This window comes from Siphateles boraxobius, unplaced genomic scaffold, assembly GCF_051911475.1.
Source record: "Siphateles boraxobius isolate OS27281-9 unplaced genomic scaffold, OSU_SipBor_1 19, whole genome shotgun sequence".
In the NCBI taxonomy this organism is placed as follows: Eukaryota; Metazoa; Chordata; class Actinopteri; order Cypriniformes; family Leuciscidae; genus Siphateles; species Siphateles boraxobius.
The window spans coordinates 1,295,205-1,322,000 of record NW_027508799.1 but is presented as its reverse complement, the minus strand read 5'-3'; the positions used below and the strand labels follow the sequence as shown (position 1 = coordinate 1,322,000).

Below are 26,796 nucleotides of genomic sequence, written 5' to 3'. Positions count from 1 at the left end.
TGTAGCTTATTCGACAGGGTCCAAATAGGCTGTTCATGGACAGTCCATTCGTGATCACATATGCGGTCAGCGGGACGAATAGGCTCTCTGTGGTCAGTGGGCAGGGCCACGGGCTGTCACTTAGATTGGCCGTGGACAAACAGGCCATTCAAATAAGTTGCAGGTGGGATGCTGTTTTATATTTTGATGTCATGACTGATAAAAATGAATAAAATTGATTAAATATCAATTTTACGTTCATCTCTGGGCCCCCCTGAGCGATTTGCAGCCTTCAGAACCCCGAAATTCCACTGTCCACGAACAGCCTAAATTTTTGAATGGGATAGATTGTACGTGGGACGTCCAGATCTCAGCCTCTGGACACAATTTGGAGCTGAAACCTGCGCTCCTGCACTCATCTGGACGTGCCCAGACAGTGCTGTGAATTTCAGGGAGTTTGGAGAAACTTGAAAATCCGACCCAAAAATTCTCAAAGATTTTGAGATTTTTCGGGTCGGATTTTCAAGTTTCTCCAATCTCTTTGAAATTCACACCATGGGCAGGGCATGTCCAGATGAGAACAGGAGTGCAGGTTTCATCTCCAAATTGTGTCCAGAGGCTGAGATCTGGACGTCCCACCTGCAACTTATCCCATTCAAAAATTTAGGCTGTTCGTGGACAGTGGAATTTCGGGGTTCTGAAGGCTGCAAATCGCTCAGTGGGGCCCATAGATTATCGTAAAATTGATATTTAATTATTTTTATGCATTTTTTAATCAATCATGACATTAAAATATAGAAAAGATCCCACCTGTAACTTATTCAACAGGGTCCAAATAGGCTGGTCGTGGATAGTCCATTTTTAGGCTAATTATGCATATTTAATAGTTTTAATGTACATCAGTGTGTTGTGTTGTGTCCCCAGTGTGGTTTACAGTAGGTTTGACCACATAAAACCACTGTAATTATGAATTATGACCTATTAATGCATTGACCACGGACAGCCTATTTGGACCCCGTCAAATAAGTTACAGGTGGGCCCTTACTTTGCCCACCTGTAACTTATTTGACAGGGTCCAAATAGGCTGTCTGTGGACAGTCCATTTTCAGTGGGCCCTTACTTTGCCCACCTGTAACTTATTTGACAGGGTCCAAATAGGCTGTTCGTGGACAGTCCATTCGTGGTCACATAGGCGGTCACATAGTGGGACGAATAGGCTGTCCGTGGTCAGTGGGCAGGGCCACGGGCTGTCACTTAGATTGGCCATGGACGAACAGGCCGTTCGTGGTCACTAGGCGGTCAGTGGGACGAATAGGCTGTCCATGGTCACTGGGCAGGGCCACGGGCTGTCACTTAGATTGGCCATGGACGAACAGGCCGTTCGTGGTCACTAGGCGGTCAGTGGGACGAATAGGCTGTCCATGGTCACTGGGCAGGGCCACGGGCTGTCACTTAGATTGGCCATGGACGAGCAGGCCGTTCGTGGTCACTAGGCGGTCAGTGGGACGAATAGGCTGTCCATGGTCACTGGGCAGGGCCACGGGCTGTCACTTAGATTGGCCATGGACGAACAGGCCGTTCGTGGTCACATAGGCGGTCAGTGGGACGAATAGGCTGTCCATGGTCAGTGGGCAGGGCCACGGGCTGTCACTTAGATTGGCCGTGGACCTAACAGGCCGTTCGTGGTCACATAGGCAGTCAGTGGGATGAATAGGCTGTTCGTGGTCACATAGGCGGTCAGTGGGATGAATAGGCTGTCCGTGGTCAGTGGGCAGGGCCACGGGCTGTCACTTAGATTGGCCGTGGACGAACAGGCCGTTCGTGGTCACATAGGCGGTCAGTGGGACGAACAGGCTGTCCATGGTCACTGGGCAGGGCCACGGGCTGTCACTTAGATTGGCCGTGGACCTAACAGGCCGTTCGTCGTCACATAGGCAGCCAGTGGGACGAACAGGCCGTTCGTGGTCACATAGGCGGTCAGTGGGACGAATAGGCTGTCCATGGTCAGTGGGCAGGGCCACGGGCTGTCACTTAGATTGGCCGTGGACGAACAGGCCGTTCGTGGTCACACAGGCTGTCAGTGGGATGAATAGGCTGTTCGTGGTCACATATGCGGTCAGTGGGATGAATAGGCTGTTCGTGGTCACATAGGTGGTCAGTGGGATGAATAGGCTGTTCATGGTCACATAGGCGGTCAGTGGGATGAATAGGCTGTACGTGGTCAGTGGGCAGGGCCACGGGCTGTCATTTAGATTGGCCGTGGACGAACAGGCCGTTCGTGGTCAAATAGGCGGTCAGTGGGACGAATAGGCTGTCCATGGTCAGTGGGCAGGGCCACATGCTGTCACTTAGATTGGCCGTGGACCTAACAGGCCATTCGTGGTCACATAGGCAGTCAGTGGGATGAATAGGCTGTTCGTGGTCACATAGGCGGTCAGTGGGATGAATAGGCTGTCCATGGTCACTGGGCAGGGCCACGGGCTGTCACTTAGATTGGCCGTGGACGAACAGGCCGTTCGTGGTCACACAGGCTGTCAGTGGGATGAATAGGCTGTTCGTGGTCACATATGCGGTCAGTGGGATGAATAGGCTGTTCGTGGTCACTTAGGTGGTCAGTGGGATGAATAGGCTGTTCGTGGTCACATAGGCGGTCAGTGGGATGAATAGGCTTTACGTGGTCAGTGGGCAGGGCCACGGGCTGTCATTTAGATTGGCCGTGGACGAACAGGCCGTTCGTGGTCACACAGGCTGTCAGTGGGATGAATAGGCTGTTCGTGGTCACATATGCGGTCAGTGGGATGAATAGGCTGTTCGTGGTCACCTCTGTTTTTTCCCTCCCTTCCGCGAAGAACCTAAAAAGGTTCTACCGAGATTTGAACTCGGATCGCCACCTAGCCCAGAGTGCTAACCATTACACCATGGAACCAACACACCCTCCCAGCTGTCTGTCTGAGAGGCAGATAGCGATGAGGCTAGGTGGAATCAGGTAGCCTAAAGGAGGCGGGCGTGGTTCCTCTGCCGAAACCCGAGATTGAACCAGGGACCTTTAGATCTTCAGTCTAACACTCTCCCAACTGAGCTATTTCGGCCAGGTACTTGTGCTGTTTAGCCTGGCAAATGAAGGTCCCACCGAGATTTGAATTCGGATCACTGGATTCAGAGCCCAGAGTGCGAACCCTTACACCATGGAACCTCGGCGTGTGTCAACTTTTCCCTTGTGGTGCAGAGATGTAAGTCATTCAGTCCAGAAGCGCGATAGCAAGGAGCAAAAGAAGCCTTTGCTTTTTAAGCCCATGTTTCCCCAATTCCGACTCGGTTTGAGAGTGCCAATTTCACCGCCACGTCAGCAGTTGCACATCACCTCTGTTTTTCCCCTCCCTTCCGCAAAGATCCTAAAAAGGTTCCACCGAGATTTTAACTCGAATCGCTGGATTCAAAGTCCCAGGAGTCCTGTGGGTGGCTGTAGTGAGGATGGTCTTGGTGCAGAGGGACAGGGGTTGAAAGCCTTGCTGGAAAGATGGGAGTTGCTCTTTCCATTGGACAGGAAGCTTTGCAGGCGACTGGGACACCTGGCCAGGGGTCCACAATGCTGGAGGAGCAGGATAAGGGGCAGGAGCAGGGGCAGTAGCACGAGCCGGGGCAGGAGCAGGGCCTCTCGAGCCTGCAGTGGCTGGAGAAAAAAGAAAAAACTTACCCACTTACAGGGTTTGGCTGGAGACAAAATCTTTTGTGCCAGCTGTGAAGCAGATGAATGCTTCCCCCACGCCAACAGGGCCTTCACATTGGTCGCCAGCAGTGGGCTGTTCTTAGTGGCAGTAGGTGGAGGAGGAACAGACACAGTGGCAGTGGGCACAGCAGCAGTGAGGACAGATGCAATGGGCACAGTGGTGGTGAGCACGTGGGCTAGAGCCTGCCTCTTCAGCACGTATGGTTTGAAAAGGGCCATATTGGTGTTAGGCCTGGCCTTTGCCTTCTTCAGGTAGGTGATGAGAGCCTGGGCCTCCTTGCTTGGGTCCTCATACACCTCCTTCATTGACCTACCCTTAAAATCCCCAAACTCCACCATCAGACATCCAGAGTCTCCTGTCCTCTGGGCCTCCTGCAGCATGACCTGTTTTTTTTCTGATACACCTCTACAGCCTCGCCTACCTCCCTGATCTGCGAGGTGTATCTGAGGAACAGGTGTTTGTTGTCCGACAGCGGGTTGTCCCTCTCCTCCTCCCCCAAAACGCTGCTGACCAGATAGCAGGCATACCACAGTGAGTTCTTCAGCAGCCACAGGAACCTCTGACCCTGGTGTTTCCCAAACTGGATCTTGCAGTGAGCCAGAACCAGGAACTGGTCTCCAGGATTCCCTCCATTCTGCCTCACAAAGGCAGTGGCCTCAGCCAGGACCTCCTCTTTACACCTGGCCCTCCCTGCCAACACGATCTTCCTCCTATTGGCCTCCTCAGTTGGCCCCATAAGGAGTCGACCCTCAGAGGTTCTTCGTAAAACCGGGTATGCATACATAATCTGAAAGGACACAGGCATAAACAGAACGTTACATAGCTGTCATATTCCAACTGAAAGTATTTTACTACAGCATTTTTTTTTATGTAATTAATTATTATAATATTATAATAATTAATGATTATTATTATTATGAGCATAAGCATTATTGTTTTTTATACAACTGTGAATCACTTTGAATTGCCTTGTGTACAAATTGTAAATAGTGTGATGAACTAATTAATAAGAAAATAAATAACACTTCTTGGTACAATCTTGCTGGTATCATGCCATGCTTAAATCGTTTTGTTTTGTTTAGCTTTTGTGGCAGAGATTACTAAGAAACACCAAATATAACATAAAGGCGTTTATGACAATTCATAATAATATGATCATCAAACAGATCTAAAACTTAAAATGGTATATCAAATCGTTTTGGTATATCTTTTATAACATAGTTGAGAATCATTTGTTGAAACAAAAAAACACTTGTTTTTGCCTATTCATGTCTTTTTAAATATGTATAACATAGTATTTAAAAAGATAACATAAATATGTATACTGGTGTATAACATAGTATAGTATAACATATATGAATTAAACTTTTTTTTTTAAAGGTTTTAGTAAAAATCTTCTTGTGCTCAAAATAATGTAATGAATGACAAAAATGAGGATGGAGGAATCGAATGAAAGCTTTTTTATACATTGGAATACTTGATCACTCGAGCGTCACTTCATAGCGTCATCAGCAGCGCTCAAAGGATCTGCCCTCATGTTGTTGCAGTTTGTTTATTTAAGAAATTCATAATAAATAATAATAAAGCAAGATACCCTGTTGAAATATGTGTAATGTGTGGTTTATATAAACTGCAAAGGTAAAGTATACTTTAAAACAGATTGTGACCGATGTGAAGGGGGAGGAGAATGTATACGTGCGTCACGTTTAGTCAATAAAACACTTCCGCATAGGATACACCTGTGTATCCTCGCTCATGAGTCCTCTGAAAGCCTCCTCACTCCTCGATCCTCGCCTCCTCGCGGTGCAATTAGGTAATTGAGATGTCCTTCAAGATGGCTGAGCTCGATCGGTTTCCGGGTCATAGGATGGAGGACAGAGGAACGAGGAGACGAGGAGGGATATTGAGAAGCACCCTATGTTTCCCCAATTCCGACTCGGTTTGAGAGTGCCAATTTCACCGCCACGTCAGCAGTTGCGCATCACCTCTGTTTTTTCCCTCCCTTCCGCGAAGAACCTAAAAAGGTTCTACCGAGATTTGAACTCGGATCGCCACCTAGCCCAGAGTGCTAACCATTACACCATGGAACCAACACACCCTCCCAGCTGTCTGTCTGAGAGGCAGATAGCGATGAGGCTAGGTGGAATCAGGTAGCCTAAAGGAGGCGGGCGTGGTTCCTCTGCCGAAACCCGAGATTGAACCAGGGACCTTTAGATCTTCAGTCTAACACTCTCCCAACTGAGCTATTTCGGCCAGGTACTTGTGCTGTTTAGCCTGGCAAATGAAGGTCCCACCGAGATTTGAATTCGGATCACTGGATTCAGAGCCCAGAGTGCGAACCCTTACACCATGGAACCTCGGCGTGTGTCAACTTTTCCCTTGTGGTGCAGAGATGTAAGTCATTCAGTCCAGAAGCGCGATAGCAAGGAGCAAAAGAAGCCTTTGCTTTTTAAGCCCATGTTTCCCCAATTCCGACTCGGTTTGAGAGTGCCAATTTCACCGCCACGTCAGCAGTTGCACATCACCTCTGTTTTTCCCCTCCCTTCCGCAAAGATCCTAAAAAGGTTCCACCGAGATTTTAACTCGAATCGCTGGATTCAAAGTCCCAGGAGTCCTGTGGGTGGCTGTAGTGAGGATGGTCTTGGTGCAGAGGGACAGGGGTTGAAAGCCTTGCTGGAAAGATGGGAGTTGCTCTTTCCAGTGGACAGGAAGCTCTGCAGGCGACTGGGACACCTGGCCAGGGGTCCACAATGCTGGAGGAGCAGGATAAGGGGCAGGAGCAGGGGCAGTAGCACGAGCCGGGGCAGGAGCAGGGCCTCTCGAGCCTGCAGTGGCTGGAGAAAAAAGAAAAAACTTACCCACTTACAGGGTTTGGCTGGAGACAAAATCTTTTGTGCCAGCTGTGAAGCAAATAAATGCTTCCCCCGCGCCAACAGGGCCTTCACATTGGTCGCCAGCAGTGGGCTGTTCTTAGTGGCAGTAGGTGGAGGAGGAACAGACACAGTGGCAGTGGGCACAGCAGCAGTGAGGACAGATGCAGTGGGCACAGTGGCGGTGGGCACGTGGGCTGGAGCCTGCCTCTTCAGCACGTATGCTTTGAAAAGGGCCATATTGGTGTTAGGCCCGGCCTTTGCCTTCTTCAGGTAGGTGATGAGAGCCTGGGCCTCCTTGCTTGGGTCCTCATACACCTCCTTTATTGACCTACCCTTAAAATCCCCAAACTCCACCATCAGACACCAAGAGTCTCCTGTCCTGTGGGCATCCTGCAGCATGGCCTGTTTTTTTCTGATACACCTCTACAGCCTCGCCTACCTCCCTGATCTGCGAGGTGTATCTGAGGAACCGGTGTTTGTTGTCCGACAGCGGGTTGTCCCTCTCCTCCTCCCCCAAAATGCTGCTGACCAGATAGCAGGCATACCACAGTGAGTTCTTCAGCAGCCTGAGGAACCTCTGACCCTGGTGTTTCCCAAACTGGATCTTGCAGTGAGCCAGAACCAGGAACTGGTCTCCAGGATTCCCTCCATTCTGCCTCACAAAGGCAGTGGCCTCAGCCAAGACCTCCTCTTTACACCTGGCCCTCCCTGCCAACACGATCTTCCTCCTATTGGCCTCCTCAGTTGGCCCCATAAGGAGTCGACCCTCAGAGGTTCTTCGTAAAACCGGGTATGCATACATAATCTGAAAGGACACAGGCATAAACAGAACGTTACATAGCTGTCATATTCCAACTGAAAGTATTGTTGTGAACTTCTTCTTCTCAAGTGTAGAAAAGATAGAGTTGCAAACCAGGAGATTGTTGAGGTATAAGTTCTTTATTTCGTCGCTGTAGTCATCTCAATCAAGTCTAACTAAGGCAGTATACATTTAGTTCATATACCCTTTCAGGAGGAGGAGTTACATAAAGGTGGAAACAAAAGCATGCAAATGAGGCATCTGGGTTAAGGATGTGCCCTAGACTGAGAGTGTTACCAATCCTAATCCAATCAGCATAACAGTGTAATGTAAATATCCTAATCCAATCAGCCAGACTCTTCACCGATACCTTCACATTATCTTAATGGCCAGGCAGTGCATAAAGACAAAAGGTGATAGTCTCAGTGCTCTGACCAATTTAACTTACAATAGAGAGCTGGACAGACAGGAACAGGCAGGTTTGTGACATCATTTACCTTAGATACAAAATTCACACTAATAAACTTTCTCAGTTTCTATGCTATTGTATTGGAAGCTCAATTATACATTTAAAATAAAATTTGTAATCCTACAGTTCCCCCTTTGAGAGTTCTAAATAACTCTCACAAAATACAAATTTAAAGACTTAAAAGTTCATTCTTGTAACTTGTGATCGTTACAGGCACATAATGCGTGTTCTATGTTTGCTTTTCTGCAATTGCATGCTGACACAGAAACAAACATGCAAATTTAGGGTCCGTGAAGTTCTTAAGGGTAATAGTCTTTTCTGTTTGGAACTGTCATTTCTTTGTGAGGGGCGTGAGTCATTTGTTGAATGAAACACTTGATACTGTGGACACATAGATAGTACGCTATTAGAAGAAATAACAGCAGAATTGCTATTTCCTTTATCCACAGCCAGGGTTTCCCAATCAAGTTTCCGAACCATGAAAAATTTACTTCAGTCATCTGGTGTAATTTTGCTGAAAGATCAAGAATGTCTTGTTGGATTTTGTTCAAGTTCTCTGTTGGATCCATTAAAACCCGGTGCAGCACTCAGGTCCGATGATGGTGCAGGCTCCTTCCGTTGCTAGAATGTAATCTAAGGCCACTCTGTTCTGTAAGATCATTATCTTGTGCGAAGCGAGAGTGTCTGTGATGTTACTGGTACGACAATCTTGATCATGTTGATGGATGACTGAAGGTTTCGTATGTGAGTCTCTGCGTTGTGTATTTTTTTTTTTTCTTTTCTTTATCCTTTTGTGATAGTTGGCTCGGAAGAGGGTCAAGTTGTTTCTTGAGGTTTTCTTGTGGCTTCATACGCAGATGACGAGGTCAGTGCGTATGGGTCTCGGGAAGTCATCAGTGGTATCTGCACAGAGTAAGAAAGAAAACAAAAGACAGGAGAGCAGTATTTGTTCAAACACTAGGGTTGTAAACTTTTCCGAGTCTGCTAAGCAGTAGAGCAGTATTTGTTCAAACACTAGGGTTGTAAACTTTTTCTGGGTCTGCTATTGTCGTTCCATCTCTCCCTATTTCTTAATTCCTTTGACACCTAAAGAACAGTGAGGTAAGGATGGACTAGGATAGGGCCTATGAGGGAGTCTTCACCCCAGGGTTAACCCCCGAAGCCTATTGCATTCGGTTCTTCCCGGGGCTCCTCACTGGTTCTGTGTCCTAACCTATCCCTGTTGGTGGGGGAACAACCTTACAGTGTGTACAATGAGTCCAGGTTTTCCTTCCCTGACACAATACTGCAGCGGCTGTAATCAACATTACTTGATGTGGCCCATGCCACTTTGGTTCTAATGGCTTATTTCTGAATGACTTTATCATGACCCATTGACCTGGGATGATTGTGTGTCCCCCTTCTGGTGAAGTCTGCCAACATGACTCAACTCTCCCTCTGGCACTCTGTACCGCCTTTGTTAGGTTTTCACAGTAAGCAATCAGGGCATCTGAGGTAATGTGTACATCAGCATTTCTAAGATCAATCACACCTGGCATCTGCATGGGGCGTCCAGTAATAATCTCATGAGGGCTCAGTCCTACTGTTCTGTTAGGTGATGCTCTCATACTACACAGTACTGCTGGCAACGCTTCAACCCATGGTACTCCTTCCTGATGCATTTTGCTTAGCCTGATTTTGATTGTTCTGTTTGCACGTTCAACCTGTCCTGATGCTTGTGGCCTATAGGGGCAGTGGAGGTTCCACTTAATCTGCAACATTCTAGACACTTCCTTGACTATCTGTCCTGTGAAGTGTGTACCTTGATCTGAGTCAATCCAATCTGGTAATCCCCATCTGGGAATGAAATCAGTGACAAGACATTTAGCAGTATGTGCAGCTGTAGCACGCCCTGTTGGATAAGCTTCTACCCATCTTGAGAACTTGTCTATTACTACCAAAACATCAGTTTTTCCCTTACAACGAGGCAATGATATGTAATCAACTTGCAGGTGACGAAATGGTCCTGGTGGAGCTGGGGTATGTGCTGCTGGTGTAGTGGCTGCTGGTATATCATTATTTTTCTGACATGTAACACACCTCTTGGCTGTTTCTGTGGCTACATTTCTGAATTTTGGATTCCACCACTGATTTGAGAACCTGTGATTCATCGTTGCTGGACCACTGTGACCTAAACTGTGTATTTGTTGAGCCAAATATGGCAGCAGTGATTCGGGAGCGACATACTTTCCCCCTTTGGTCCAGCAACCAGATGAATCCACTGTGGCTCCTTTGTCTAACCATGTCCATGCTTCATACAGAGGAACGTCTTTGTACAGATCAATTATTGATTCAGGAGGCATAATTGTCTTCTGTGCTGCACTACCTGAACACACTTGTACAGTTGCATAGAAACAAGCCTGTTTAGCTGCCATATCAGCAAGAGCATTACCTTTAGCTTCTGTAGTATTAGTTGTGAGATGTGCTTTCACTTTGATCACTGCTAATTTCTTTGGAAGTTTCATGGAAAACATTAGATCTTTCACTAATTCAGCATGCTTAATGGGGGATCCAGCAGAAGTTATAAACTGTCTGGTTTGCCAAATGACACCAAAATCATGAATTACCCCAAAAGCATATCTGGAATCTGTGTAGATATTAGCAACTGATCCTGAAGCTAGCTTGCATGCTCTTGTTAGGGCTACTAGTTCTGCAGCTTGAGCTGAAAAATGATCTGGAAGACGTCCTGAAGCTAACACTTCCGTGGTGGACGTTACTGCATAACCTGCTCGTCTGTTACCTTTTTCTTTTACTTCACTCATAGGTGTATATGTAAGCGTAACACAATCGTGAGTAATTTCTCCTTCATCCTCTAACAAAACTTCAGTCATAGCAGACATCATACATGAGGACGGATTCGTGACAGGTGCACGCTGTAAGACAATATTCGGGATTATTGTGGACACTGCATGAGGGCTTTTTTTACGTTTACAGTCTGACCTAACACTATTAATGATGAAAGGCCTGTGCTGTAAAATAACATTTAAGGCTGTGAGTCTACTTTAACCAGTGTCCCCCAAAGGAAAAAACTGAGATAGTCACTTTCCTTTTGTTCTATTAAACAAAAAAAGAAGTATTTTATCTCTGTTGCAAGTTAGTGGGGAAATAAAGCACTCACAGCCCAAATGTTTAACGCGTCAACCAGCTGCCCCAGTTTAATGACGAGGGGACGGGCTGCTTCAGAGTAGCAAGCAGACTGAGTAGGAGCTGAGTAACATTGTTAACTTGTTTAAAGTTCTTTTTGTTTTTCCTACACTCTTTTCCCCAATGTCCATGTTTACCACAATAATAACAACTACTGCCCTCTCTCTTAGGACATTTGCGTTTCTGTTGATTCTCTGTGTTGACCTTAAAGGATGCTGTAGCAATTTTTACTCTTTCCTTGTCATCAGAGCTTCTTTCCCATGCAGCCAAACTGTCTAAGTTGTTTTGTATGGTTCTAGTGGACCATGTTAAGTCTAAGAAAGGCAATGCTTTTCTATGTTCTGACAACAGACCATCAAACCATGTGCGAACTAGGGGACCATTATCTTCTAGCACCTTCTCTGAAGTGTCAGCTATACCACTGTATGCTGCTGCTGACTGGCAAAATCTTTGAGTGTACTCACTAACAGTTTCACCCTTCTTCTGTAAAGAACTAGTGATCTTCGACCAGTCAATTTTAGGTCCAACAATGTTCTTCAACGCTTTCAGAACTCCCTCTCTCAATTCATCTTTTCTGGCATGTTGTAGTTCAGAAGTAACAGCAGACTCAAACTGTTGAATTCAGATTCAGTTAGAATTTGTGACATCAGCTGTGTGACTTCTGCCAACGACATGTCGTAAAGACGCATTTGACTGATCAATGCCCTTCTAAATTCAGAAACATCAGTGCGTACTGAAGGTAAGCTTTGGGATAGTCTTTCTATGTCTCTAGGTCCGAGTACTTTGGCAACAGTTTGGTTTTGGACAACAGAAGAGTTGGTAGGAACACTTTCAGTTCCCTCAATTCCCTGAGATCTTCTTGCAACACAAACCTTTACTGAATCTACAGGCTTATCAGTTACTGATGGGATGTCTACATCTGTTTCAAAGAATGCTTTTAAGTCAGGATAAGTTTCATCTGACTGTTGGTCTTCTGAGTCACATTTGGTTGAGGCCTTGTTATGGCCCACCTTAGTGTGCATTTGTTTGTTCTGTTCTTTTAATTTAGCTATACACCTAGATTGTTCTTGTGCAATGGATAAGCTAAATTCCCTATGGCAACAGATTATGCCTTTCATGTTTTTCTTTCTGATACATGCACCTAACACCTTCTTGCATTCTTCAATAGACCAAATCTTATCTGGATGAATCTCATATTTCTGTGTTAGTTCTTGTCTAACTTTTTCAGTGACTATTAGATCCATCTGTTCTCCTAACAGTGTTTTAAATTCGCTATCTGACCACAAAGGATTAGCAAGACCACCTTTTTTAGTTGTGGAGATTAGTCTAGCACTTTTCTTAATCATTTTGTGGATTTCTTTGTTACCACACAAACAAACACTAAACTTCTCTGATTACAGAGGGTACGCTTGTTAACACAAATCAACTATTGTTAAACTTCCTTGTTACCAACACATCACATTTAACTTCCCTGCCAGAAACAGAGGATGAAACACAAAATATTAGCACGTTACGCTAATCTTCCCTGAAGGAAACGGAAAGGATCTTTCACCTTCCTAACTTTTTAGAGGATAAAACAAAATTACTAGCATGTATTGCTAACTCTTCCCTGCCTGAAACAGAGGATCAAACTTTCCTCTCTAAAAGAAAAACTTTTAAAAGGGTAACCAAAATAAATAGCCTGTAAGACTACCTCTTCTCTGCTTGCACAGAGACTAACAATATTTTAACTTGAATGCTAAAATCTTCCCTGTCTGCACAGAGGATACCAACAACTTCCCTGACTATTCAGAGAATCAAACTCTCTTCTCTAAAAGAATTTTTTTAGAGGGTAACACCACAAGGTAACAAACAACAAAACAAATAATTAGCAAAATAATACTAATCTTCCCTGCCTGACACAGAGGATATCTTTTTAACATGTGATGTTAAAAACGTCCCTGCCTGAACAGAGGATATATTTTCATCTTTAAAAGACAACTTTTAAAGGATAACTTTAGGTAATCAAACACTACAGCTGTCTGATAACTCTTTCTCTGACGGCACAGAGGATAATTTTTACTGGTTTTTCAACGGTTCTTTGAATGGAGTGAAACTCACCAAATTATTGTTGTATGGAAAAAATTCCGTCTGGAAACTCAGTCAGAGATCTTTGTTGAGCTTGGTTCTGGAACTCAGTTAGCTTTGTTGAGATCTTTGTTGAGATTCAGTTCTGGAACACAGTCAGCTTTGTTGAGATCTTTGTTGAGATTCAGTTCGCGAACTCAGGCAGCTTTGTTGAGATCTTTCTGGATTCAAAAGATTCAGTCTGGAACTGGAAAGTCAGATCTTTGTTGAGATCTTTGAGCTTTGAGGTTTCAAAAGTTCATTCTTTGTTGAGTTTCAGTTTCTCCATCCGGGTCACAGGGCACCATCTGTTGTGAACTTCTTCTTCTCAAGTGTAGAAAAGATAGAGTTGCAAACCAGGAGATTGTTGAGGTATAAGTTCTTTATTTCGTCGCTGTAGTCATCTCAATCAAGTCTAACTAAGGCAGTATACATTTAGTTCATATACCCTTTCAGGAGGAGGAGTTACATAAAGGTGGAAACAAAAGCATGCAAATGAGGCATCTGGGTTAAGGATGTGCCCTAGACTGAGAGTGTTACCAATCCTAATCCAATCAGCATAACAGTGTAATGTAAATATCCTAATCCAATCAGCCAGACTCTTCACCGATACCTTCACATTATCTTAATGGCCAGGCAGTGCATAAAGACAAAAGGTGATAGTCTCAGTGCTCTGACCAATTTAACTTACAATAGAGAGCTGGACAGACAGGAACAGGCAGGTTTGTGACATCATTTACCTTAGATACAAAATTCACACTAATAAACTTTCTCAGTTTCTATGCTATTGTATTGGAAGCTCAATTATACATTTAAAATAAAATTTGTAATCCTACAGTATTTTACTACAGCATTTTTTTTATGTAATTAATTATTATAATATTATAATAATTAATGATTATTATTATTATGAGCATAAGCATTATTGTTTTTTATACAACTGTGAATCACTTTGAATTGCCTTGTGTACAAATTGTAAATAGTGTGATGAACTAATTAATAAGAAAATAAATAACACTTCTTGGTACAATCTTGCTGGTATCATGCCATGCTTAAATTGTTTTGTTTTGTTTAGCTTTTGTGGCAGAGATTACTAAGAAACACCAAATATAACATAAAGGCGTTTATGACAATTCATAATAATATGATCATCAAACAGATCTAAAACTTAAAATGGTATATCAAATCGTTTTGGTATATCTTTTATAACATAGTTGAGAATCATTTGTTGAAACAAAAAAACACTTGTTTTTGCCTATTCATGTCTTTTTAAATATGTATAACATAGTATTTAAAAAGATAACATAAATATGTATACTGGTGTATAACATAGTATAGTATAACATATATGAATTAAACTTTTTTTTTTAAAGGTTTTAGTAAAAATCTTCTTGTGCTCAAAATAATGTAATGAATGACACAAAAAATACTAAATTAACAACAACAAAAAAATGGTTTAAGGAGGATATAGCTTAATTAGCGGTCGGCTAATTATCTTGACAGTAGTGACAATTTTTTTTACTGTATATCATGGTAAAGTTGCAGGTTCACATGTACAGAAGAAAACGTGTGCTATTACACGCTAGCTGGCTTTATTGCCATGTTTAATTGTCTAAAAACAAACACTGTTTATGAATAAATAATGATCGATTATAGAGTCGTGAAGAATAGACTTAACTGTTGCAAAGATTGCAAAGATGACGATAATAACAGCGGTCGCCGATTGGTCAAAAGTAAGCCACAGGAGCAGAGCCAGGAGAGAAACGCGATTGGTCAAAAGTAAGCCACAGGAGAGAAAGGCGATTGGTCAAAAGTAAGCCACAGGAGAGAAACACGATTGGTCAAAAGTAAGCCACAGGAGAGAACACGATTGGTCAAAAGTAAGCCACAGCAGAGAAACACAATTGGCTCACGTGGGCTTACTTTGGGCTTACTTTGGCTCAATCGGTAGGAAGCAGTAGGCGCAAGCGAGAGGTAGTGGGATCGATGCCTGCATTCTCCAGTGCTGTCCATCCTTTTTACGCCCCACTTCAAGGGGCACTACCTAGATGAGCTCTTGCGGCTCAGTGCTGCCGAAAAAGTTTTTTCGAACGAGGCACTGCACACATTCCTGGCAAAAGCAGGTCCCACCGAGATTTGAACTCGGATCGCTGGATTCAGAGCCCAGAGTGCTAACCATTACACCATGGAACCTTGGCGTGTGTCAACTTTTCCCATGAGCAGCAGAGATTTAAGTCATTGAGTCCAGAAGCACGATAGCAAGGATTTAAGTCATTGAGTCCAGAAGCACGATAGCAAGGAGCAAATGAAGCCTTTGCTTTTTAAGCCCATGTTTCCCCAATTCCGACTCGGTTTGAGAGTGCCAATTTCACCGCCACGTCAGCAGTTGCGCATCACTTCTGTTTTTTCCCTCCCTTCCGCAAATAACCTAAAAAGGTTCCACCGAGATTTGAACTCAGATTTCTGGATTCAAAGCCCAGAGTGCTAATCATTACACCATGGAACCAACACACTCTGCTAGCTGGCTGTCTGAGAGGCAGATAGCGATGAGGCTAGGTGGAATCAGGTAGACTAAAAGAGGCGGACGTGGTTCCTCTGCCGAAACCCGGTATTGAACCAGGGACCTTTAGATCTTCAGTCTAACGCTCTCCCAACTGAGCTATTTCGGCCAGATACTTGTATGGTTTAGCCAGCAGGGATGTCTGGGAGACCGCCCGTCATTTTCGAGAAGAGCAGAGCGAAGGTCCCAGAGAGAAAATGAGTGGCCCGTACTGGGATGAAAACCCGCCACCTTGGCGTTATTAGCACCACGCTCTAAGCAACTGAGCTAACCGGCCTCTCTCTGGCACATTTTATCCCCAATTTCTCACAAATATCCTGGTTGCCCTAATCAGGCTGAAGAGATTAAAAGCAAAGCCTAATAATGGGCTCGTCTGGGATTTGAACCCCGGACCTCTCGCACCCTAAGCGAGAATCATACCCCTAGACCAACGATCCGAAACATACATCCTCCCTGCTGCTGCCGGGCCGCAAACATTTCAGCTTCCATGGCTTAAAGCGCAATTTTTTGATTAAATCTACTATTAAAAGGTAGCCAGTGCAAAGTTTCCAGCACAGAGGAAATGCGGCCTCTTTTTTTGTGGTCATTGGAAATCACGCTGCAGGACCTGCACACGAATAATGAGAAGCTTACTTACAGGAGCCTGGTCTGCAACACTGGACCCAGTTGATGTTGCAGGAACAGAGGCAGCACTTGGCTGGACAGAAGGCTGTGGAGGAGACTGCAGAGGAGGCTGAGCAGGGCGCAGAGGAGGAGACTGCAGAGGGGCTGGGCAGGGCGCAGAGGAGGAGACTGCAGAGGAGGCTGGGCAGGCCGCAGAGGAGGAGACTGCAGAGGAGGCTGGGCAGGGCGCTGCAGTCCTGTGGGTGGCTGTAGTGAGGATGGTCCTGGTGCAGAGGGACAGGTGTTGAAGGCCTTGCTGGAAAGATTGGAGTTGCTCTTTCCAGTGGACAGGAAGCTCTGCAGGCGACTGGGACACCTGGCCAGGGGTCCACAATGCTGGAGGAGCAGGATAAGGGGCAGGAGCAGGGGCAGTAGCACGAGCCGGGGCAGGAGCAGGGCCTCTCGAGCCTGCAGTGGCTGGAGAAAAAAGAAAAAACTTACCCACTTACAGGGTTTGGCTGGAGACAAAATCTTTTGTGCCAGCTGTGAAGCAAATAAATGCTTCCCCCGCGCCAACAGGGCCTACACATTGGTCGCCAGCAGTGGCCTGTTCTTAGTGGCAGTAGGTGGAGGAGGAACAGACACAGTGGCAGTGGGCACAGCATCAGTGAGGACAGATGCAGTGGGCACAGTGGTGGTGGGCACGTGGGCTGGAGTAATGTATATAATAATGTAATGAATGACACAAAAAAATACTAAATTAACAACAACAAAAAAATGGTTTAAGGAGGATATAGCTTAATTAGCGGTCGGCTAATTATCTTGACAGTAGTGGCATGTTTTTTACTGTATATCATGGTAAAGTTGCAGGTTCACATGTACAGAATAAAACGTGTGCTATTACACGCTAGCTAGCTTTATTGGCATGTTTAATTGTCCAAAAACAAACACTGTTTATGAATGAATAATGATCGATTATACAGTCGTGAAGAATAGACTTACCTGTTGCAAAGATTGCAAAGATGACGATAATAATAGCGGTCGCCGATTGGTCAAAAGTAAGCCACAGGAGCAGAGCCAGGAGTGAAACGCGATTGGTCAAAAGTAAGCCACAAGAGAGAAAGGCGATTGGTCAAAAGTAAGCCACAGGAGAGAAAAACGATTGGTCAAAAGTAAGCCACAGGAGAGAACGCGATTGGTCAAAAGTAAGTCACAGCAGAGAAACACGATTGGCTCACGTGGGCTTACTTTGGGCTTACTTTGGCTCAATCGGTAGGAAGCAGTAGGCGCAAGCGAGAGGTAGTGGGATCGATGCCTGCATTCTCCAGTGCTGTCCATCCTTTTTACGCCCCCCTTCAAGGGGCACTACCTAGATGAGCTCTTACGGCTCAGTGCTGCCGAAAATGTTTTTTCGAACGAGGTACTGCACACATTCCTGGCAAATGCAGGTCCCACCGAGATTTGAACTCGAATCTACAATTAAAAGGTAGCCAGTGATCGCACCTCGTCTTTGTCTTTGAGCGCGATGGACACCTCCTCTCCATCATCGAGGGGAATTAGCTCAAATGGTGGAGCGCTCGCTTAGCATGCGAGAGGTAGCGGGATCGATGCCTGCATTCTCCAGTGCTATCCATCCTTTTTACGCCCCACTTCAAGGGGCACTACCTAGATGAGCTCTTGCGGCTCAGTGCTGCCGAAAAAGTTTTTTTGAACGAGGTACTGCACACATTCCTGGCAAAAGCAGGTCCCACCGAGATTTGAACTCGGATCGCTGGATTCAGAGCCCAGAGTGCTAACCATTACACCATGGAACCTTGGCGTGTGTCAACTTTTCCCATGAGCAGCAGAGATTTAAGTCATTGAGTCCAGAAGCACGATAGCAAGGATTTAAGTCATTGAGTCCAGAAGCACGATAGCAAGGAGCAAATGAAGACTTTGCTTTTTAAGCCCATGTTTCCCCAATTCCGACTCGGTTTGAGAGTGCCAATTTCACCGCCACGTCAGCAGTTGCGCATCACTTCTGTTTTTTCCCTCCCTTCCGCAAAGAACCTAAAAAGGTTCCACCGAGATTTGAACTCAGATTTCTGGATTCAAAGCCCAGAGTGCTAATCATTACACCATGGAACCAACACACTCTGCTAGCTGGCTGTCTGAGAGGCAGATAGCGATGAGGCTAGGTGGAATCAGGTAGACTAAAAGAGGCGGACCTGGTTCCTCTGCCGAAACCCGGTATTGAACCAGGGACCTTTAGATCTTCAGTCTAACGCTCTCACAACTGAGCTATTTCGGCCAGATACTTGTATGGTTTAGCCAGCAGGGATGTCTGGGAGACCGCCCGTCATTTTCGAGAAGAGCAGAGCGAAGGTCCCAGAGAGAAAATGAGTGGCCCGTACGGGGATGAAAACCCGCCACCTTGGCGTTATTAGCACCACGCTCTAAGCAACTGAGCTAACCGGCCTCTCTCTGGCACATTTTATCCCCAATTTCTCACAAATATCCTGGTTGCCCTAATCAGGCTGAAGAGATTAAAAGCAAAGCCTAATAATGGGCTCGTCTGGGATTTGAACCCCGGACCTCTCGCACCCTAAGCGAGAATCATACCCCTAGACCAACGATCCGAAACATACATCCTCCCTGCTGCTGCCGGGCCGCAAACATTTCAGCTTCCATGGCTTAAAGCGCAATTTTTTGATTAAATCTACTATTAAAAGGTAGCCAGTGCAAAGTTTCCAGCACAGAGGAAATGCGGCCTCTTTTTTGTGGTCATTGGAAATCACGCTGCAGGACCTGCACACGCATTAATGAGAAGCTTACTTACAGGAGCCTGGTCTGCAACACTGGACCCAGTTGATGTTGCAGGAGCAGAGGCAGCACTTGGCTGGACAGAAGGCTGTGGAGGAGACTGCAGAGGAGGCTGAGCAGGGCGCAGAGGAGGAGACTGCAGAGGGGCTGGGCAGGGCGCAGAGGAGGAGACTGCAGAGGAGGCTGGGCAGGCCGCAGAGGAGGAGACTGCAGAGGAGGCTGGGCAGGGCGCTGCAGTCCTGTGGGTGGCTGTAGTGAGGATGGTCCTGGTGCAGAGGGACAGGGGTTGAAGGCCTTGCTGGAAAGATTGGAGTTGCTCTTTCCAGTGGACAGGAAGCTCTGCAGGCGACTGGGACACCTGGCCAGGGGTCCACAATGCTGGAGGAGCAGGATAAGGGGCAGGAGCAGGGGCAGTAGCACGAGCCGGGGCAGGAGCAGGGCCTCTCGAGCCTGCAGTGGCTGGAGAAAAAAGAAAAAACTTACCCACTTACAGGGTTTGGCTGGAGACAAAATCTTTTGTGCCAGCTGTGAAGCAAATAAATGCTTCCCCCGCGCCAACAGGGCCTACACATTGGTCGCCAGCAGTGGCCTGTTCTTAGTGGCAGTAGGTGGAGGAGGAACAGACACAGTGGCAGTGGGCACAGCATCAGTGAGGACAGATGCAGTGGGCACAGTGGTGGTGGGCACGTGGGCTGGAGTAATGTATATAATAATGTAATGAATGACACAAAAAAATACTAAATTAACAACAACAAAAAAAATGGTTTAAGGAGGATATAGCTTAATTAGCGGTCGGCTAATTATCTTGACAGTAGTGGCATGTTTTTTACTGTATATCATGGTAAAGTTGCAGGTTCACATGTACAGAATAAAACGTGTGCTATTACACGCTAGCTAGCTTTATTGGCATGTTTAATTGTCCAAAAACAAACACTGTTTATGAATGAATAATGATCGATTATACAGTCGTGAAGAATAGACTTACCTGTTGCAAAGATTGCAAAGATGACGATAATAATAGCGGTCGCCGATTGGTCAAAAGTAAGCCACAGGAGCAGAGCCAGGAGTGAAACGCGATTGGTCAAAAGTAAGCCACAAGAGAGAAAGGCGATTGGTCAAAAGTAAGCCACAGGAGAGAAAAACGATTGGTCAAAAGTAAGCCACAGGAGAGAACGCGATTGGTCAAAAGTAAGTCACAGCAGAGAAACACGATTGGCTCACGTGGGCTTACTTTGGGCTTACTTTGGCTCAATCGGTAGGAAGCAGTAGACGCAAGCGAGAGGTAGTGGGATCGATGCCTGCATTCTCCAGTGCTGTCCATCCTTTTTACGCCCCCCTTCAAGGGGCACTACCTAGATGAGCTCTTACGGCTCAGTGCTGCCGAAAATGTTTTTTCGAACGAGGTACTGCACACATTCCTGGCAAATGCAGGTCCCACCGAGATTTGAACTCGAATCTACAATTAAAAGGTAGCCAGTGATCGCACCTCGTCTTTGTCTTTGAGCGCGATGGACACCTCCTCTCCATCATCGAGGGGAATTAGCTCAAATGGTAGAGCGCTCGCTTAGCATGCGAGAGGTAGCGGGATCGATGCCTGCATTCTCCAGTGCTATCCATCCTTTTTACGCCCCACTTCAAGGGGCACTACCTAGATGAGCTCTTGCGGCTCAGTGCTGCCGAAAAAGTTTTTTCGAACGAGGTACTGCACACATTCCTGGCAAAAGCAGGTCCCACCGAGATTTGAACTCGGATCGCTGGATTCAGAGCCCAGAGTGCTAACCATTACACCATGGAACCTTGGCGTGTGTCAACTTTTCCCATGAGCAGCAGAGATTTAAGTCATTGAGTCCAGAAGCACGATAGCAAGGATTTAAGTCATTGAGTCCAGAAGCACGATAGCAAGGAGCAAATGAAGACTTTGCTTTTTAAGCCCATGTTTCCCCAATTCCGACTCGGTTTGAGAGTGCCAATTTCACCGCCACGTCAGCAGTTGCGCATCACTTCTGTTTTTTCCCTCCCTTCCGCAAAGAACCTAAAAAGGTTCCACCGAGATTTGAACTCAGATTTCTGGATTCAAAGCCCAGAGTGCTAATCATTACACCATGGAACCAACACACTCTGCTAGCTGGCTGTCTGAGAGGCAGATAGCGATGAGGCTAGGTGGAATCAGGTAGACTAAAAGAGGCGGACCTGGTTCCTCTGCCGAAACCCGGTATTGAACCAGGGACCTTTAGATCTTCAGTCTAACGCTCTCACAACTGAGCTATTTCGGCCAGATACTTGTATGGTTTAGCCAGCAGGGATGTCTGGGAGACCGCCCGTCATTTTCGAGAAGAGCAGAGCGAAGGTCCCAGAGAGAAAATGAGTGGCCCGTACGGGGATGAAAACCCGCCACCTTGGCGTTATTAGCACCACGCTCTAAGCAACTGAGCTAACCGGCCTCTCTCTGGCACATTTTATCCCCAATTTCTCACAAATATCCTGGTTGCCCTAATCAGGCTGAAGAGATTAAAAGCAAAGCCTAATAATGGGCTCGTCTGGGATTTGAACCCCGGACCTCTCGCACCCTAAGCGAGAATCATACCCCTAGACCAACGATCCGAAACATACATCCTCCCTGCTGCTGCCGGGCCGCAAACATTTCAGCTTCCATGGCTTAAAGCGCAATTTTTTGATTAAATCTACTATTAAAAGGTAGCCAGTGCAAAGTTTCCAGCACAGAGGAAATGCGGCCTCTTTTTTTGTGGTCATTGGAAATCACGCTGCAGGACCTGCACACGCATTAATGAGAAGCTTACTTATAGGAGCCTGGTCTGCAACACTGGACCCAGTTGATGTTGCAGGAGCAGTGGCAGCACTTGGCTGGCCAGAAGGCTGTGGAGGAGACTGCAGAGGAGGCTGAGCAGGGCGCAGAGGAGGAGACTGCAGAGGGGCTGGGCAGGGCGCAGAGGAGGAGACTGCAGAGGAGGCTGGGCAGGCCGCAGAGGAGGAGACTGCAGAGGAGGCTGGGCAGGGCGCTGCAGTCCTGTGGGTGGCTGTAGTGAGGATGGTCCTGGTGCAGAGGGACAGGGGTTGAAGGCCTTGCTGGAAAGATTGGAGTTGCTCTTTCCAGTGGACAGGAAGCTCTGCAGGCGACTGGGACACCTGGCCAGGGGTCCACAATGCTGGAGGAGCAGGATAAGGGGCAGGAGCAGGGGCAGTAGCACGAGCCGGGGCAGGAGCAGGGCCTCTCGAGCCTGCAGTGGCTGGAGAAAAAAGAAAAAACTTACCCACTTACAGGGTTTGGCTGGAGACAAAATCTTTTGTGCCAGCTGTGAAGCAAATAAATGCTTCCCCCGCGCCAACAGGGCCTACACATTGGTCGCCAGCAGTGGCCTGTTCTTAGTGGCAGTAGGTGGAGGAGGAACAGACACAGTGGCAGTGGGCACAGCATCAGTGAGGACAGATGCAGTGGGCACAGTGGTGGTGGGCACGTGGGCTGGAGTAATGTATATAATAATGTAATGAATGACACAAAAAAATACTAAATTAACAACAACAAAAAAATGGTTTAAGGAGGATATAGCTTAATTAGCGGTCGGCTAATTATCTTGACAGTAGTGGCATGTTTTTTACTGTATATCATGGTAAAGTTGCAGGTTCACATGTACAGAATAAAACGTGTGCTATTACACGCTAGCTAGCTTTATTGGCATGTTTAATTGTCCAAAAACAAACACTGTTTATGAATGAATAATGATCGATTATACAGTCGTGAAGAATAGACTTACCTGTTGCAAAGATTGCAAAGATGACGATAATAATAGCGGTCGCGGATTGGTCAAAAGTAAGCCACAGGAGCAGAGCCAGGAGTGAAACGCGATTGGTCAAAAGTAAGCCACAAGAGAGAAAGGCGATTGGTCAAAAGTAAGCCACAGGAGAGAAAAACGATTGGTCAAAAGTAAGCCACAGGAGAGAACGCGATTGGTCAAAAGTAAGTCACAGCAGAGAAACACGATTGGCTCACGTGGGCTTACTTTGGGCTTACTTTGGCTCAATCGGTAGGAAGCAGTAGGCGCAAGCGAGAGGTAGTGGGATCGATGCCTGCATTCTCCAGTGCTGTCCATCCTTTTTACGCCCCCCTTCAAGGGGCACTACCTAGATGAGCTCTTACGGCTCAGTGCTGCCGAAAATGTTTTTTCGAACGAGGTACTGCACACATTCCTGGCAAATGCAGGTCCCACCGAGATTTGAACTCGGATCTACAATTAAAAGGTAGCCAGTGATCGCACCTCGTCTTTGTCTTTGAGCGCGATGGACACCTCCTCTCCATCATCGAGGGGAATTAGCTCAAATGGTAGAGCGCTCGCTTAGCATGCGAGAGGTAGCGGGATCGATGCCTGCATTCTCCAGTGCTATCCATTCTTTTTACGCCCCCCTTCAAGAGGCACTACCTAGATGAGCTCTTGCGGCTCAGTGCTGCCGAAAATGTTTTTTTGAACGAGGTACTGCACACATTCCTGGCAAAAGCAGGTGCCACCGAGATTTGAACTCGGATCGCTGGATTCAGAGCCAAGAGTGCAATCCATTACACCATGGAACCTTGGCGTGTGTCAACTTTTCCCATGAGCAGCAGAGATTTAAGTCATTGAGTCCAAAAGCACGATAGCAAGGAGCAAATGAAGCCTTTGCTTTTTAAGCCCATGTTTCCCCAATTCCGACTCTGTTTGAGATTGCCAATTTCACTGCCACGTCAGCAGTTGCGCATCACCTCTGCTTTTTCCCACCCTTCCGCAAAGAACCTAAAAAGGTTCTACCGAGATTGGAATTTGGATCGCTGGATTCAAAGCCCAAAGTGCTAACCATTACACCATGGAACCAACACTTCCTGATAGCTGGCTGTCTGAGAGGCAGATAGCGATGAGGCTAGGTGGAATCAGGTAGACTAAAAGAGGCGGACGTGGTTCCTCTGCCGAAACCCGGGATATAAATATCCTGGTTGCCCTAATCAGGCTGAAGAGATTAAAAGCAAAGCCTAATAATGGGCTCGTAATCGCAAAACCTAAAAATCCTTTTTTGTGGTCATTGGAAATCACGCTGCAGGACCTGCACACGAATAATGAGAAGCTTACTTACAGGAGCCTGGTCTGCAACACTGGACCCAGTTGATGTTGCAGGAGCAGAGGCAGCACTTGGCTGGACAGAAGGCTGTGGAGGAGACTGCAGAGGAGGCTGATAAGGGTGCAGAGGAGGAGACTGCAGAGGGGCTGGGCAGGGCGCAGAGGAGGAGACTGCAGAGGACAGTAGCACGAGCCGCGGCAGGAGCAGGGCCTCTCGAGCCTGCAGTGGCAGGAGCGTAAAAAAACAACAAAATTATCTTATTGTTTTAGACTTTCACTGCATGACTTTCTCAGCTCTGCTGGACAGCTACTGCGATTACAAGGTTTACTGCAAAGCATGTATGATTAGTAGAGAGATGACATGATGATGAAAAGATGGAAGGAAGCAGTGAAAATCATCCTGTTTTTCATCCAAGCACCATTAGAAGAAATACAAGAAGAAAAAAAGATGGGATCAGCCAAGTGTGAAGCGAAGCAGACCAAACACTACAACAGCCACTTATTCCAAGGGGAGTGGGGGAAGTGTGAGATCACAAGAATGAGCTTTAGTCAGTGATTACGATAAAAAATGAAATAAAACCTTTTACATACACCTTTAAATTATCTTTTTTCCTTTGAGGATGTTCACTCAAAGAGTGAATGTAGATTGACACCTGAGAAGTGCCATTCCTCTGTGTTGTGAAATAAAATAATATGTAATTTAAAAAATACTGTTTTGTTTTATTTGTAATTGTTTGTAAAATATTGTTCAAGATTTACATACCTTGAGGAAGTTGTTCCTCAGCTTGCGAGGCTACAGTTGCCATCTCCAGGTCATCTTCCTCCTCAAAAAAATCCGTAGCAGCAGAGTCTGTAAAATAACATAAAACACTAAGCACATGTCACCAACACACTTGTATGCGTTAAGTGATACTCACCACATGTAAAGAGCTGTCTCCGGGCTGCGGACTCAGACGCAGGATGTACACGTGGTCCTGCAGCTGTTGAACACGTATTTTCGTTAGACATATATACTGCATAATATATACTGTAATGATTTTAAAGCTTGCAAATCACTTACAGGGTTTGGCTGGAGACAAAATCTTTTGTGCCAGCTGTGAAGCAAATAAATGCTTCCCCCGCGCCAACATGGCCTTCACATTGGTCGCCAGCAGTGGCCTGTTCTTAGTGGCAGTAGGTGGAGGAGGAACAGACACAGTGGCAGTGGGCACAGCAGCAGTGAGGACAGATGCAGTGGGCACAGTGGTGGTGGGCACGTGGGCTGGAGCCTGCCTCTTCAGCACGTATGCTTTGAAAAGGGCCATATTGGTGTTAGGCCTGGCCTTTGCCTTCTTCAGGTAGGTGATGAGAGCCTGGGCCTCCTTGCTTGGGTCCTCATACGCCTCCTTCATTGACCTACCCTTAAAATCCCCAAACTCCACCATCAGACATCCAGAGTCTCCTGTCCTCTGGGCCTCCTGCAGCATGGCCTGTTTTATATGATACACCTCCACAGCCTCGCCTACCTCCCTGATCTGCGAGGTGTATCTGAGGAACAGGTGTTTGTTGTCCGACAGCGGGTTGTCCCTCTCCTCCTCCCCCAAAATGCTGCTGACCAGATAGCAGGCATACCCCAGTGAGTTCTCCAGCAGCCACAGGAAAATCTGACCCTGGTGTTTCCCAAACTGGATCTTGCAGTGAGCCAGAACCAGGAACTGGTCTCCAGGATTCCCTCCATTCTGCCTCACAAAGGCAGTGGCCTCAGCCAGGACCTCCTCCTTATGTAGAAGATTTTATTATTTAGAAAACAAGTAATTTTGCTATATATTTGGACACAATTATTTCTTCTGTCTGTGACTTTGGATTTCCTCTGTGTATGTGAAAGACCTTGAATGGAATGTTGTTTGCTGCAGAAAATTCTATTCTGAGAAGTCACATGGTAAAAGACCTTTACCCAAAACTATCTATAGGGTGTGTTACCTTCTTTGGAAGAAGAAGTATGTATATAACTCTGAACCAAAATGTACTCGGGAGCGCACTGGAAGGCCAGAGGGCCAGAGAGCGTTAGAGAGCCGTTCTATGGAACAGGACGGCGTTCGAAAATAAAGTCTAATTATTTCTGGCATCAAAGATCTCTGTGAAGTTATTTTTCAGAAAGATTGAAAACCACAACATTTGGCGACCCCGGCAGGACTTGGGTTGAGGCTGAAGGAACCACGGAAGGCAACACTGGTGACCGACACAGACAACAGTGGCCACTGTAATTTGAGGTGAGCAATTTTTGCTTTTGAAAAAGTATGTGTTGTCACCAGTGAGCCAGAGTTGTAAGACCCTTTAAAATGCTTCTCCAAGTTTAAAGAACTAAAAAATTGAAAAGAGGATCTTTGATTATAGAAATAAGTGTCTATTGTTGTTGATGATATCAAGTACTGTGTTATAGCGCGGCGGAGCTCCCGTTAGTGTTTGCCAGTGTTTATATAATCTGATGCAGGTTGTATGAATATTGGTACTGCTGACGTGCCGCTAAATGTTTTGTCGTACGTATGTAAGAATCTGTGTTTGCTAAATCAAGAGGGCCTGGATGGATGATTAGCAAGAGTTTGAGTTTATTGGTAA

At 46.2% G+C, this 26,796-nt stretch overlaps 8 non-coding genes across 8 annotated transcripts; all 8 read right to left on the bottom strand.

Moving 5' to 3' along the window:
• Window positions 1-2,995: 2,995 nt before the first annotated feature.
• trnaf-gaa (transfer RNA phenylalanine (anticodon GAA)) lies at window positions 2,996-3,068 on the bottom strand. The gene has a single exon. It is a non-coding gene; the product is annotated as a tRNA-Phe (tRNA).
• Window positions 3,069-5,887: 2,819 nt separating this feature from the next.
• trnaf-gaa (transfer RNA phenylalanine (anticodon GAA)) lies at window positions 5,888-5,960 on the bottom strand. The gene has a single exon. It is a non-coding gene; the product is annotated as a tRNA-Phe (tRNA).
• A 9,298-nt stretch (window positions 5,961-15,258) lies between these two features.
• trnaq-cug (transfer RNA glutamine (anticodon CUG)) lies at window positions 15,259-15,330 on the bottom strand. The gene has a single exon. It is a non-coding gene; the product is annotated as a tRNA-Gln (tRNA).
• A 403-nt stretch (window positions 15,331-15,733) lies between these two features.
• On the bottom strand, window positions 15,734-15,806 carry trnaf-gaa (transfer RNA phenylalanine (anticodon GAA)). The gene has a single exon. It is a non-coding gene; the product is annotated as a tRNA-Phe (tRNA).
• Window positions 15,807-18,042: 2,236 nt separating this feature from the next.
• trnaq-cug (transfer RNA glutamine (anticodon CUG)) lies at window positions 18,043-18,114 on the bottom strand. Its single transcript has one exon. It is a non-coding gene; the product is annotated as a tRNA-Gln (tRNA).
• A 403-nt stretch (window positions 18,115-18,517) lies between these two features.
• On the bottom strand, window positions 18,518-18,590 carry trnaf-gaa (transfer RNA phenylalanine (anticodon GAA)). Its single transcript has one exon. It is a non-coding gene; the product is annotated as a tRNA-Phe (tRNA).
• Window positions 18,591-20,827: 2,237 nt separating this feature from the next.
• Window positions 20,828-20,899, bottom strand: trnaq-cug (transfer RNA glutamine (anticodon CUG)). The gene has a single exon. It is a non-coding gene; the product is annotated as a tRNA-Gln (tRNA).
• A 403-nt stretch (window positions 20,900-21,302) lies between these two features.
• Window positions 21,303-21,375, bottom strand: trnaf-gaa (transfer RNA phenylalanine (anticodon GAA)). The gene has a single exon. It is a non-coding gene; the product is annotated as a tRNA-Phe (tRNA).
• Between the last annotated feature and the right edge of the window lie 5,421 nt (window positions 21,376-26,796).